Below are 10747 nucleotides of genomic sequence, written 5' to 3'. Positions count from 1 at the left end.
AAATACAAAAAAAGTTCTGATCTTATTTAATTTGAAGAGAAGCGTTAAAAATATAATATTCATGTTATATTTTTTTATTAATTTAAATTTTTAAGTCGAGTAATTTCATAATCATATATTATAAACATATTTGAAAATAATGTTATTATCTCATAAGCGAGTGGGGAAGTGATGGAGATTATATTATTCTTGTTCTATGAAGATGATGAGGATGGACTATGGAGTAATGACATTTATCCAACTAAAGTGCTTCATTTATGTATGAGCTCCCTTGATAAGTATCTACTTTTTTTAATGCATGAAATTTAATAAAAAAAAATCTAAAATTATTATTATATTTTTTAAATGACTTTTAGAGGCACAAGTTAACCAAAAAAAATGATTGTGTAGATGAGAAAGGAGCACATGGGAATAGCATGGTAGAGTAGGGTCCTGCTGTTTATGCTGATTTGTGTCTCTTTGTACACGTGTCCCCTTTCTAAAAGAGGTCTCTGGGCTACTCTCACCTTAATTCTCCTAAATCCATCTTATTTCATGCTATGCAACCTTTTTTATTTTAATTTTATTATAAAATTAAAAATATTTCAATTTCATTTCTATAATTAAATTGTTAACAATTAATTGTCATTTGTCAGTCAATTTTTTTCCCAGATTTGGCAGTGCCCTATCTACACACACCATTGTTAGCCATTTACATTTTTGCACATAATTTGTCCATTTTAGATTGTCAATTGAATTGATAAAGATAATATAAAAATTTAATAGTTTAATTGAATATATAAAATAATATATATATATATAATTTTTTTTTTTACTTTATTATTTTAAATTAGTTAACTCTTAAAAAACTAAATCAATTCAATTGATTATTTTTCTATCATTTTTTCTGGGTTCTTGACTGATTAGCTCATAACTAATTTGAGCTAAGTTTTTGTCATGAACAGTGAGAATAGTTCCATTCAAACATTTATTTACTACTTAAAATAAATCTCCGTTGGGCCGCATATATATATGTTATATTTAATCTTATAGCATAGCTTATTCAACTCTTTAGTTTTAGTGCAAAACATTATTATGTTTCATTATCTAGATCTAGAATCTGGTTCACTTGGTCAAAAAACCTAAGTTATAACTTATAACGACTTAGATATATAAAAACTTTTGCGCGCATGCTTTTGCCTAGTGGGTTGAATTTTCTATCACTCTTCTAGAACCTGTCTTTGTTAGTATATATTATTATTATTATCATGAATTTGTTGTTTACCTGGACCCAAAATATTTAATTGGTTAATTAAGCAGCCGAAAGGTGAAAGATTACTATATTTGTTTGGAAGAGTTTTTTGAAAGGATTTTTTAATTATTTTTTAAAATTTATAGAAAATTAAAATAAAGTTATTTATATTTAAATATTTTATATAAAAATATATTTTATTTATTAATTATATTTAGGTATAATAATATAAAAATATTTTTTGTTTATTGATTATGTAAAGAATATCTTTTTTTTAAATAAATATTTTTAAAAATATGTAAATTATAATTTTTTAAAAAAGATGTTTTTTATTTTTCTAGGGTTTTATTTTTATTATTAAAAATTTATTAAATATGTTAAAAAATAAAAAAATTATTAAAATTCTTTTTTTTTTTCAATCAACTTCATGATATCTAAATAAGCACATAGTATGATGGTATATGTAGGAGTAAAAATGGGATTTTTAATGGTTTAACAAATCGTAGCATTTTTATGATTTAATGTTTACATAAGTTTTAGGCTTTTAGTCACTATGAAATACCGATTGTTTAACTTAGTCTAATAAAATTTTCAAGGTTTTCATTTTAGTTCATATTATAAATTTATTCTTTTAAGTGACATGTAAGAGGTACCCCATCGATATTTGACTTACTATAGCAATATTAATAAATAGAACAAACTAACAACATAAACTTAAACAGAGACTTCTTTAAAATTTTAATGGATCAAAATCAAAAGAAAAATTTTATAAAAACTAAAATCTTATTTAAGTTGGTTAAAAATATAACTATTTATATAAATTATTTTTTTTACTATAGTATGAAAATTGTTATAATAAAAAAGAGAAAGAAGACTTATGAAAAAGCCTAAGAAAAAAATTTTAGAATAATATCATCAAAATGGATTAAATTTATCGGTTCAACTCGTTCACCCGTTTAAATAGGCAAATTTTTGCTTTTAAAATTATATCAATTTAATTTTCGGACTAAACGGACCGAACCCGATTAACTAAAAAATAACGAGTTAAATCGACAATTTGTTTAAATTTTTTTGCTTTTTTCTAAAAACAATAGCATTTTAATTTTGTCAATATTTTTTTTTAATTCGACTCGAAAATCCAACTCATTAACTAAAAAAAGTTTCCATATTTAAGATTTTGACCCAAAAGTTTTTTTTTCAAAATATTTTAAAAAAAAAAAGAATTAAACAAAAAATCCATTTAACCTATCAATAAACTATAAATGATCCAAACTAAAAAATCATGATCCGTGAATAAATAAAGCGTGTTTAAATAAGTGAGGCCGTATAATTTCGTAGACTTAGACAACAAATCGAAGTTAAATAGGTCAAATTACCTATTTGATATCCCTATAAAGCATATTAAAAATATAACCATATTTACAAGAAGTGTTTTTAACATAATATTAGAGCTTCTACGATAAAAAAAGAAAAAAAAAAGCATATATAAAAATTTAAATTATTTAAAAAATATATTCCAATTAATAACAGTATAGTTTTCAAACAGCACATCATGTTTTTTCGTTAAATAAAATCTAATTAATATTGTCTAATAAGTGGGATATAATAATATTAAAATTCCCTACCGTAATAAGTTTTTATTGATTGTTAACCTTTTATCAAAACGGGTTAAATATTTAAACTTCTTATGAACTCTGAAAGTGATTTAGTAATGTAGTAACATTCTTATGAATTTTCGTAATTCAAGTTTGTATTTGATGATTAGCTTCTCCTATAAAAATCTGGAAAATGTTTGGAATAGTACTCATCTCTCCAATTCCACTTATCTGGGAGAAGAGTCACCAATTTAAATAACAATAATGGTATTTCCAAACTTCATTTGCACTCAAATTGGTACTTACTTTTTTATTTACATTCCCAACATAAGATTTTCTTGCATGCTTTAGATTTTAGTCTACCTTCCATGAACTAAAATCATGCAATGTTTTTTACTACATAAATGCATGGGGCTTGATAACCAATCATGGAATTAGTTATTACAACTTACTAAAAAATCATAGAGAATATTGCAATTGCACACTAAACTTGAGACACAAACCACACAGCACAAAGCATAACCAAGGCTCAACAGAGTGCAAATAAATAAATAAGCTTTCTATTTTTGGAAGAAATTAAAACAATATCTAACATAAATGGTTCATAAAGATTTTTAAGCTTGCTTCATTATGCATTTGGACACATGGCATTAGTGCATAAATATTTTGACCCTAATTAATTTTGTTGGTATCTATGATTATATGCATATCCCACAAAACTCGATCATATCTTTTTAACATCACGCATGCTAATTTAGGCTTTCTTTTTTTTTTTTTTTTTGAGAATTAAACCCTATAAAACTAACATACAATATCAATATCAATTACTAATTTTCTGCGAAAAGTGCAGATTTTTAGATCCTACTTTCTACATATTCTCTGAAAGTAGATATCTAATTCTTTGTATGCTTGTTTCTATCAGTTTTAGTTTATAAAAAAAAAATTCATAATATGTTATTTTTTTTTTTAACAAATACATGTTTTAAAATGTGAGGCATGATGCACTATTTAGGTAATACCTTTTTAGAAAACCATAAAGATTTGGATGCATATAATAGTTATTCATAAGCAAACTTCAATCTTTACACATTTTTACAATAACAAAATTAAAAAATTTAACATGAACATGCTCACATAACTAATACATTTTAACATGCTATTATATTTTGTATCTATAATCTAATTTAACAAGTGAATTCGGTCACTAACTATTTGTATAATTGAGAATTATATATAAATCTGGTTAAATAATACATTTATATATAAAATTAATCCTATAAATTAATGATACAAAATTATCTAAAACATACAAAATATTTATATATGAGTACCATTGCGTATTGATCAAAGAATTTTAAAAGATAAACTAGATTTATGAGAGAACTCTCGCCAAGTGCAGACCATACCCTAGTAAGGTAAATAAAAAGAGAGAAAATTCATGCAAATTTAAAAATACTCTTATAAAAAGACATATTAAAAATATAATTATTTATGTCTGTATTAATAATTAGGATATTATCTAGATATATGATAATGAATAAAGTCAAATTTATGAGATTGTTATATTACGGCATCTTTATTCTTTTAGATTATATTTGGAAAAAAGACAGAAATTGAGAGACTAAGACTGTAAGACAATAACTAAGAAACTGAGATTAAATTAAATTTTAGTATTATATTTCATATAAAATATACTGAATTGAGTTATAATTTAATATTATGTTTAATTTAAAATAAATATAAAAATTAGAAAATAAATTTAAAGTTTAAAAAAATTAAATTAAAAATATTTTTTTAAAAAATATTATTAAAATTTTAATCTTTATTTTTAAAATTTTAATTTCTTATATTTCTTATTTTTTTAAAATATTAAAAAAATTAAAATTTTAATTTTAATATCTAATTATGAGATACAATATTAAATTTCAACCTCTCATTTTAATCTCAGTCCCCTGACAAACGCCTATCTCAAATAATGAATGAATGGATAAATTCAAATGATCAAAAGACATTACATATAAAATCATATCACATGCGTCAATGAATAGTTAAAAGGTTTAACTTATGAGCAGTGCAAAGTTCCACACGCCTATTATAATAATCTTTATTCAACCAATGAAATGAAATGGAGTGTCGTCGATTATTTATTTGATAAAAGATGGTTACGTATATTTTCCTATGTTTTTTAATTTTATTTTAGTGTTCTCTTAACACTCTATTTTTAATGGTTTAAATATGACTAATTTTTTGTTAAAAATTTTTATATTTGGTTAGATTTTAGTTTTTACAAACCAAATCAGATTGAATTTCAAAATTTACTTCTCAAAACTAATTCAATCAATTTTAAATCGCATAATGTACTATAATATTATTATTATATTTATAATTTTATTTATAATATATTTAATTTATTTATTAAATATTTTTATATTATCCATATATTATTATTTAATAAATATTTTATATTAAAAATTTATTTATTTATTTATTTATTTATTTTAATTAACTTATAATTTTAGAATAAATAGTTATTTTTAACCATAAAAGATTGAGACGTTGACAAAATTGACAATAAAAAATTAAAACAAAAGTTATATCTAAATAAAATTAGTTTTATTTAACAAAAATAACCAATAATTTAATTTTTGTTTATAATTCTGTAAATACCTCTCTCTTTTCTTTTCTCTTTTTTTCATCTCTCTTCCATAATTACTACTAACAGAGCTACAAAATTTACCATCTCATCAAATCTACTCTTCTACCTCCAAAGAGAGAAGTTGGATGAATTCTCCTTAATGAAATATTCGAATACGATTATTTTTTTCAGAGAAAAAAAAAAGAATAAATAGCAATTTCTGACTATGAAAGATTAAGATGTTGAAAAAGTTTACCATGAAAAATTAAAACTAAAGTTATACCAATACAAGATTAGTTTTATTCGATAAAAATGACCAATAATTTAATTTTTATTTAGGATTCCGTAAATACTCATCTCTTTTCTTCTTCCTTCCTCGTCTCCCTTCCATAGCCACCACGGCACCACTAGCAGAGCTGCAAAATCTACCATCCCTTTTCAATTTTTCTTCTCAATTTTTACACCACATACTTTTTTCACTCTTCACTCATTACATGTCTCTTTGTTCTACACTCACCCCTTCATTTCTCATTCCACTTATATCCTCTCTCTCTATCTCTCTCTCATTTCATTTGCTCTTAAATCTTAGATACTACTTTCTCAACATGGTGGATTCAACTGAAAAGTGAATACTTACTCTAACTTTACGATACATGTTCTTTTCTCTTTGATTCTCAACTACTCATAATTGATCACTTTAATTTGTGCTCTGATGCAGGGATTGGATTCCGACGAAACAAGCCCTAACCCTGCTGCCGCAGTCGCAAGTAAATGTCCAACAACCGAACAGAAGAAGACGTGCATGGATTGCGATACTTCCAAGACTCCTATATGGAGAGGTGGCCCGTTGTGCCCAAAAAATTTTTTGAATCAATTCTTTTTTATTAATATTTTGTTTTTTTCTCTGAAAAAAATAATTGTATTCGAAAATTTTATTAAGGAGAATTCATCCAACTTCTCTCTTTAAAGGTAGAGGTGTAAATCTGGTGAGATGGTAGATTTTGTAGCTTCGCTAGTGGTGACTATGGAAGAGAAATAAGAAAGGGAGAAGAAAGGAGAAGGATATTTACGGAATTATAAACAAAAATTAAATCATTGGTTATTTTTTTCGAATAAAACTAATCATGTATGGGTATAACTTTAATTTTAATTTTTCATAGTCAGTATTGTCGGTGTCTTAATTATTCATGGTCAGAAAAATTGATTTAAAAAATTTTGGGGCACAGTAGGGCCACCTCTCCAGAGAGGAGTGTTGTTGGAGGTACCACAGTCTGTGTACGTCTTCTTATGCTCAGTTGTTGGACTTTTACTTGCGGCTGCGACGGAGCTGGGGCTTGCGTCATCGGAGTCCGATCCCTGTATCAGAGCATACACTACTAGAAAATGGATTAATACAGACAAATTTAGTCTTTATTATAGACAGATTTTTTGTTATCGATGAAATTACCGATGAATTTTGTCCCTTTGTAAAATTTCCGTCGGAAATTATTTACCAACGGATTTTTTTCCGTTGGAAAATTACCGACGGATTTTCCTTCTGTAAATTCTGCATCCATTTTTCGAAGACGACGAACTTTCTGACGGATTTTTCGTCTGTAACTACAGACGAATTTTCAGACGAATTTTCTGTCTATAACTACAGACGGATTTTCAGACGAATTTTTTGTCTGTAAATTACAGATAGATTTTTTGACAAATTTTCTGTCTGTAATTTGAACTTTGAAAAATCATTTTACACTCTGATTACAGACAGAAAATCCATCTGTAAATCCGTCAGTAAGGTAAAATAGAATTTTTTATTTTTCTAATTAGAAAATAAACTTAATTTCATACAAAATAAATATAAATTTAATACAAATTTTTATCTAATTTGTATTTAAATATTTATAATATTTCAAAAAATAAACAAATTCATCGTATTATCAAACTAAAAAAATACTATAAACAAGCAAGTCAATATAATTCAAAACATAAACAAAATGTATTGATCATTAACTATAATTCCTAGTATATTGTTCAACCATACTAAAACTATCAGCTATATTCTTCAGTGTCATCTTCATCCTCATCATCATAGCCCTCATCCGAAGACATTGAGTGTGGCGGCGGTAGCGGTGGTAATAGAACTGCACTAGAACTACTTGACTTCACTTGGACTCCTAATATAACAGAAATTTCAGCAACTGTTGCTCAATTATTTAAAATGATGCATGGTTACTTGAAAGAAAGATCAAAAAAGGAAAAAAAAAAGAAAATAATAACAATGTGAAATATATAATCAATATTAAAATTTCACTCACCCCAGAAAAAAGTATTCCCTCATATAAAAGTACATTATCTGTTGGGCTTATTATTAATATTTGTGACGGTAAATCAATCTTGGCAAACTGCAAAAGAATATATTTAAGAATTATATATATAAAAAAATAAAAGAAAAATATTGAAGAGAAACTAATGAGTTAATTTTAATTTATGTGTGCAATTCACCATTTTTCTGCCAATTAGAAGACTATATAAGTCAAGATTGTTGTACTCGGATACATGGAAGAACACAGAATTTGGCTTCAATTTTAATACTCTGCTTTTCAAATGCATGTGAATATATATAATATAAGAAATCCCTATAAAGAATAATGCTAAATACATATGAGGTTTAATTTATTTAACCCAAAAATATTAATTGATTATTTAAAAAAGGTTCAATTAATATATTGTCATGTATGTGTGAGTTAGGAGGCACATTGTGTAATACGTGAGTAACATTTTTTCCATATCATACAAGGATATACATTAATAAACAAACTAAAGAAAAATGTTTATCATCACAATGAGCAATATTTTGCCATTAAAATCACCTCTTTGTATGTTTAACATTCTTCTGTGGTATATAGTTGCTTATGAAAATCTTGGTCTTTCACTGATCAAGTAAGCCTGAAAAATTAAGAGGAGCAAATAAAAAGTAGCACCCTACATATATATAATTGTTTTATAGTAATATGATATACACTAATTTTGTATAATTTTTTATATATAGTTATGTTTAGTATTAAAAATGATATGATTTATAAGAAATGAAAAAAAAAATGATGTAAATATTATTTTTTTATTATTTTTATTCGTAATTATTTGACACTTAAGTTGTGTAGGTCATCGCCATATTCTAATTTTGCTACAATTTTATTGAAATACGCCTAGCTGATAGGTGATGGGATGGCAAATTGTAAATTAAATAGGATAATATTAAGGTCGTCATCTACATCTAAATATATCCGAAACTTAACTTCTTGCATTGCTAGTTTTTCTAAGCAAAAATTCAGGGGTAAAATAATGGAGGATACACTTACTCAAATAGTGTCGATTTTTTTCTGTAGGCCTATTTCACAAATCAAAAAATAAAAAAAGAAAAAGAAAAAAATATATGTTAAATTATTTTATAATTAAATTTCATAATTGTTGCAATAGTGCAAGCTTCTTAATAGGGAATATATAGGAAACGGATCAAAATTCTTTTCTCTACTTGAATATAATCATTATTGGGATGAAGATGTATTGTGATCTCCACCAATATCATACCTTTGCTTTATAGGAGGACACTCCACCAGAAGGATAAGTACTTGCAATTAAAGATCCCTGATGATGAACAAAAGAAAAGTATATATTTCAAAATTATTATTATTAGTATAAAATCCATGAACCAATATTAACAAATTTAATGTTTAAATTTGGATACCAAATCTTGTTCATCCTTTTTATATCGAGCACTAATGGATACCAAATCTTATTCATAAGATAGAACCTTTATCTTGATTAGTAGACCAACTCTTTCAGCACTCTTCACTCTAGCTCTTACTTTAAATCCAAGTTTTATAAGTTCTCTGAAATGAAACTATCACTAGTCAGCATTGTAAAGAAAAGTTTCTTCTTAAAGAATAAGTGAATTGAAGAGTACTAACAAATGTACCTAACAGTTCTTAAACCAACTCTACTAGTAGCACCAACAACAAATACTAAATTATCATCCTTGGAATCTGTTTTCTCAGAAATTTCCTCAATTTTTGTTAAACCTTGTATAGAGTATAAACATTAACATTCATATTAGTGATCATCAACACAAACCAAACATGTATAGCAAAATTATATATCTAACAGTTCTATCTGAATCACCTGAAGTTTGAGCTCTAATGCAGTGGAACTTGTGAGGCTTAGTTATCATCCTTTTTTTACCATCTCATTTAGTACCTTCAACAGAAGAAACTTACATTTTTAAATTCTAGTATGATAAGATAGTTATTCTGATTTCAACGCAATATGAACACTATGCAGTATGCACAAGAAGATCACATTTCTCCTACTATTAATTCATCAAATGCTCATCTTCTCTCCCTGTTCACGGGCGATGGAAGCCGAGAGAATTCCAAGATCACGATTCAAGACTGTCAATACTGATTTACATTCAGGAAGAAGCCAAATTATAATGAGTTCTCAAAAGTGAAACTCAATTCTAGTATTGACAGGAAGAATCAGAAATGCTAAGTAATGTTTGAGGGTGATTATTAGTGTTGAAATATGTCGAGATATATTGTTAACTCTCTCTCTCTCTCTCTCTCTCTCTCTCTCTCTCTCTCTCAAGAAATAAAACAGGATTATCATAGGCTTGATTCAGTTATGAATGAAAAATAAAAGACATTACTAGGTGAATTAATAAGCATGGAAGCAAAAACAACGGATAGAAGATTTCAAGCTGCTGATTAATTTCTACACCTATCCAAAGACAAGAAGTGCATTAAAATATTTTGTACCTTGGATGCTAATTCATCCACCTTTTGTTGAAGATTCAACAAAGTTTTTACTCTTCAGAAAGTTTTTCCTCGAGCTCGAAAACTTCTGGCCTGAATGAAGTTTGATTAAAAGAAACAGAATGTTACTATAGTGGTGACCTTAGATAAAAAGCACACTAGAAAACGATTTAAATCAATATTTGTTGCTATATTTGTAATCACTGAATATGAAGATAAGTAATTTATAGAAAAACTAAAGGAAGCAATCTTTTACAATGGATATATGGACTGAATCTGCACATCTACTGGAAACAATTTATATTTTTCTGAAAATATCAGGGATTATTTTTCAGCAATGAAATCTATCAACTGTGTATCCTTGACTACCTGCTCATCAACACCACCAGAAACAGAATGTAAAGCAAATGTAAATCAATTCAATATGTGCAAATAATAATAACTGAAAAAAAGAAAAAAATACCACTTAACTAGTAACAATCTCCATTCT

At 26.1% G+C, this 10747-nt stretch overlaps 1 long non-coding RNA gene across 1 annotated transcript; it reads right to left on the bottom strand.

Moving 5' to 3' along the window:
• Positions 1–7409: 7409 nt before the first annotated feature.
• Positions 7410–10340, bottom strand: LOC130940222 (uncharacterized). Its single transcript, XR_009070253.1, has 7 exons — positions 10261–10340; positions 9626–9700; positions 9035–9091; positions 8806–8834; positions 8317–8392; positions 7762–7848; positions 7410–7620 (listed from the first exon to the last, which is right to left on the bottom strand). It is a non-coding gene; the product is annotated as an uncharacterized LOC130940222 (long non-coding RNA).
• Positions 10341–10747: the final 407 nt, after the last annotated feature.

This window comes from Arachis stenosperma, chromosome 7 (assembly GCF_014773155.1).
Source record: "Arachis stenosperma cultivar V10309 chromosome 7, arast.V10309.gnm1.PFL2, whole genome shotgun sequence".
Lineage (NCBI taxonomy): Eukaryota > Viridiplantae > Streptophyta > Magnoliopsida > Fabales > Fabaceae > Arachis > Arachis stenosperma.
This window is presented reverse-complemented; position numbering and strand designations above follow the sequence as displayed.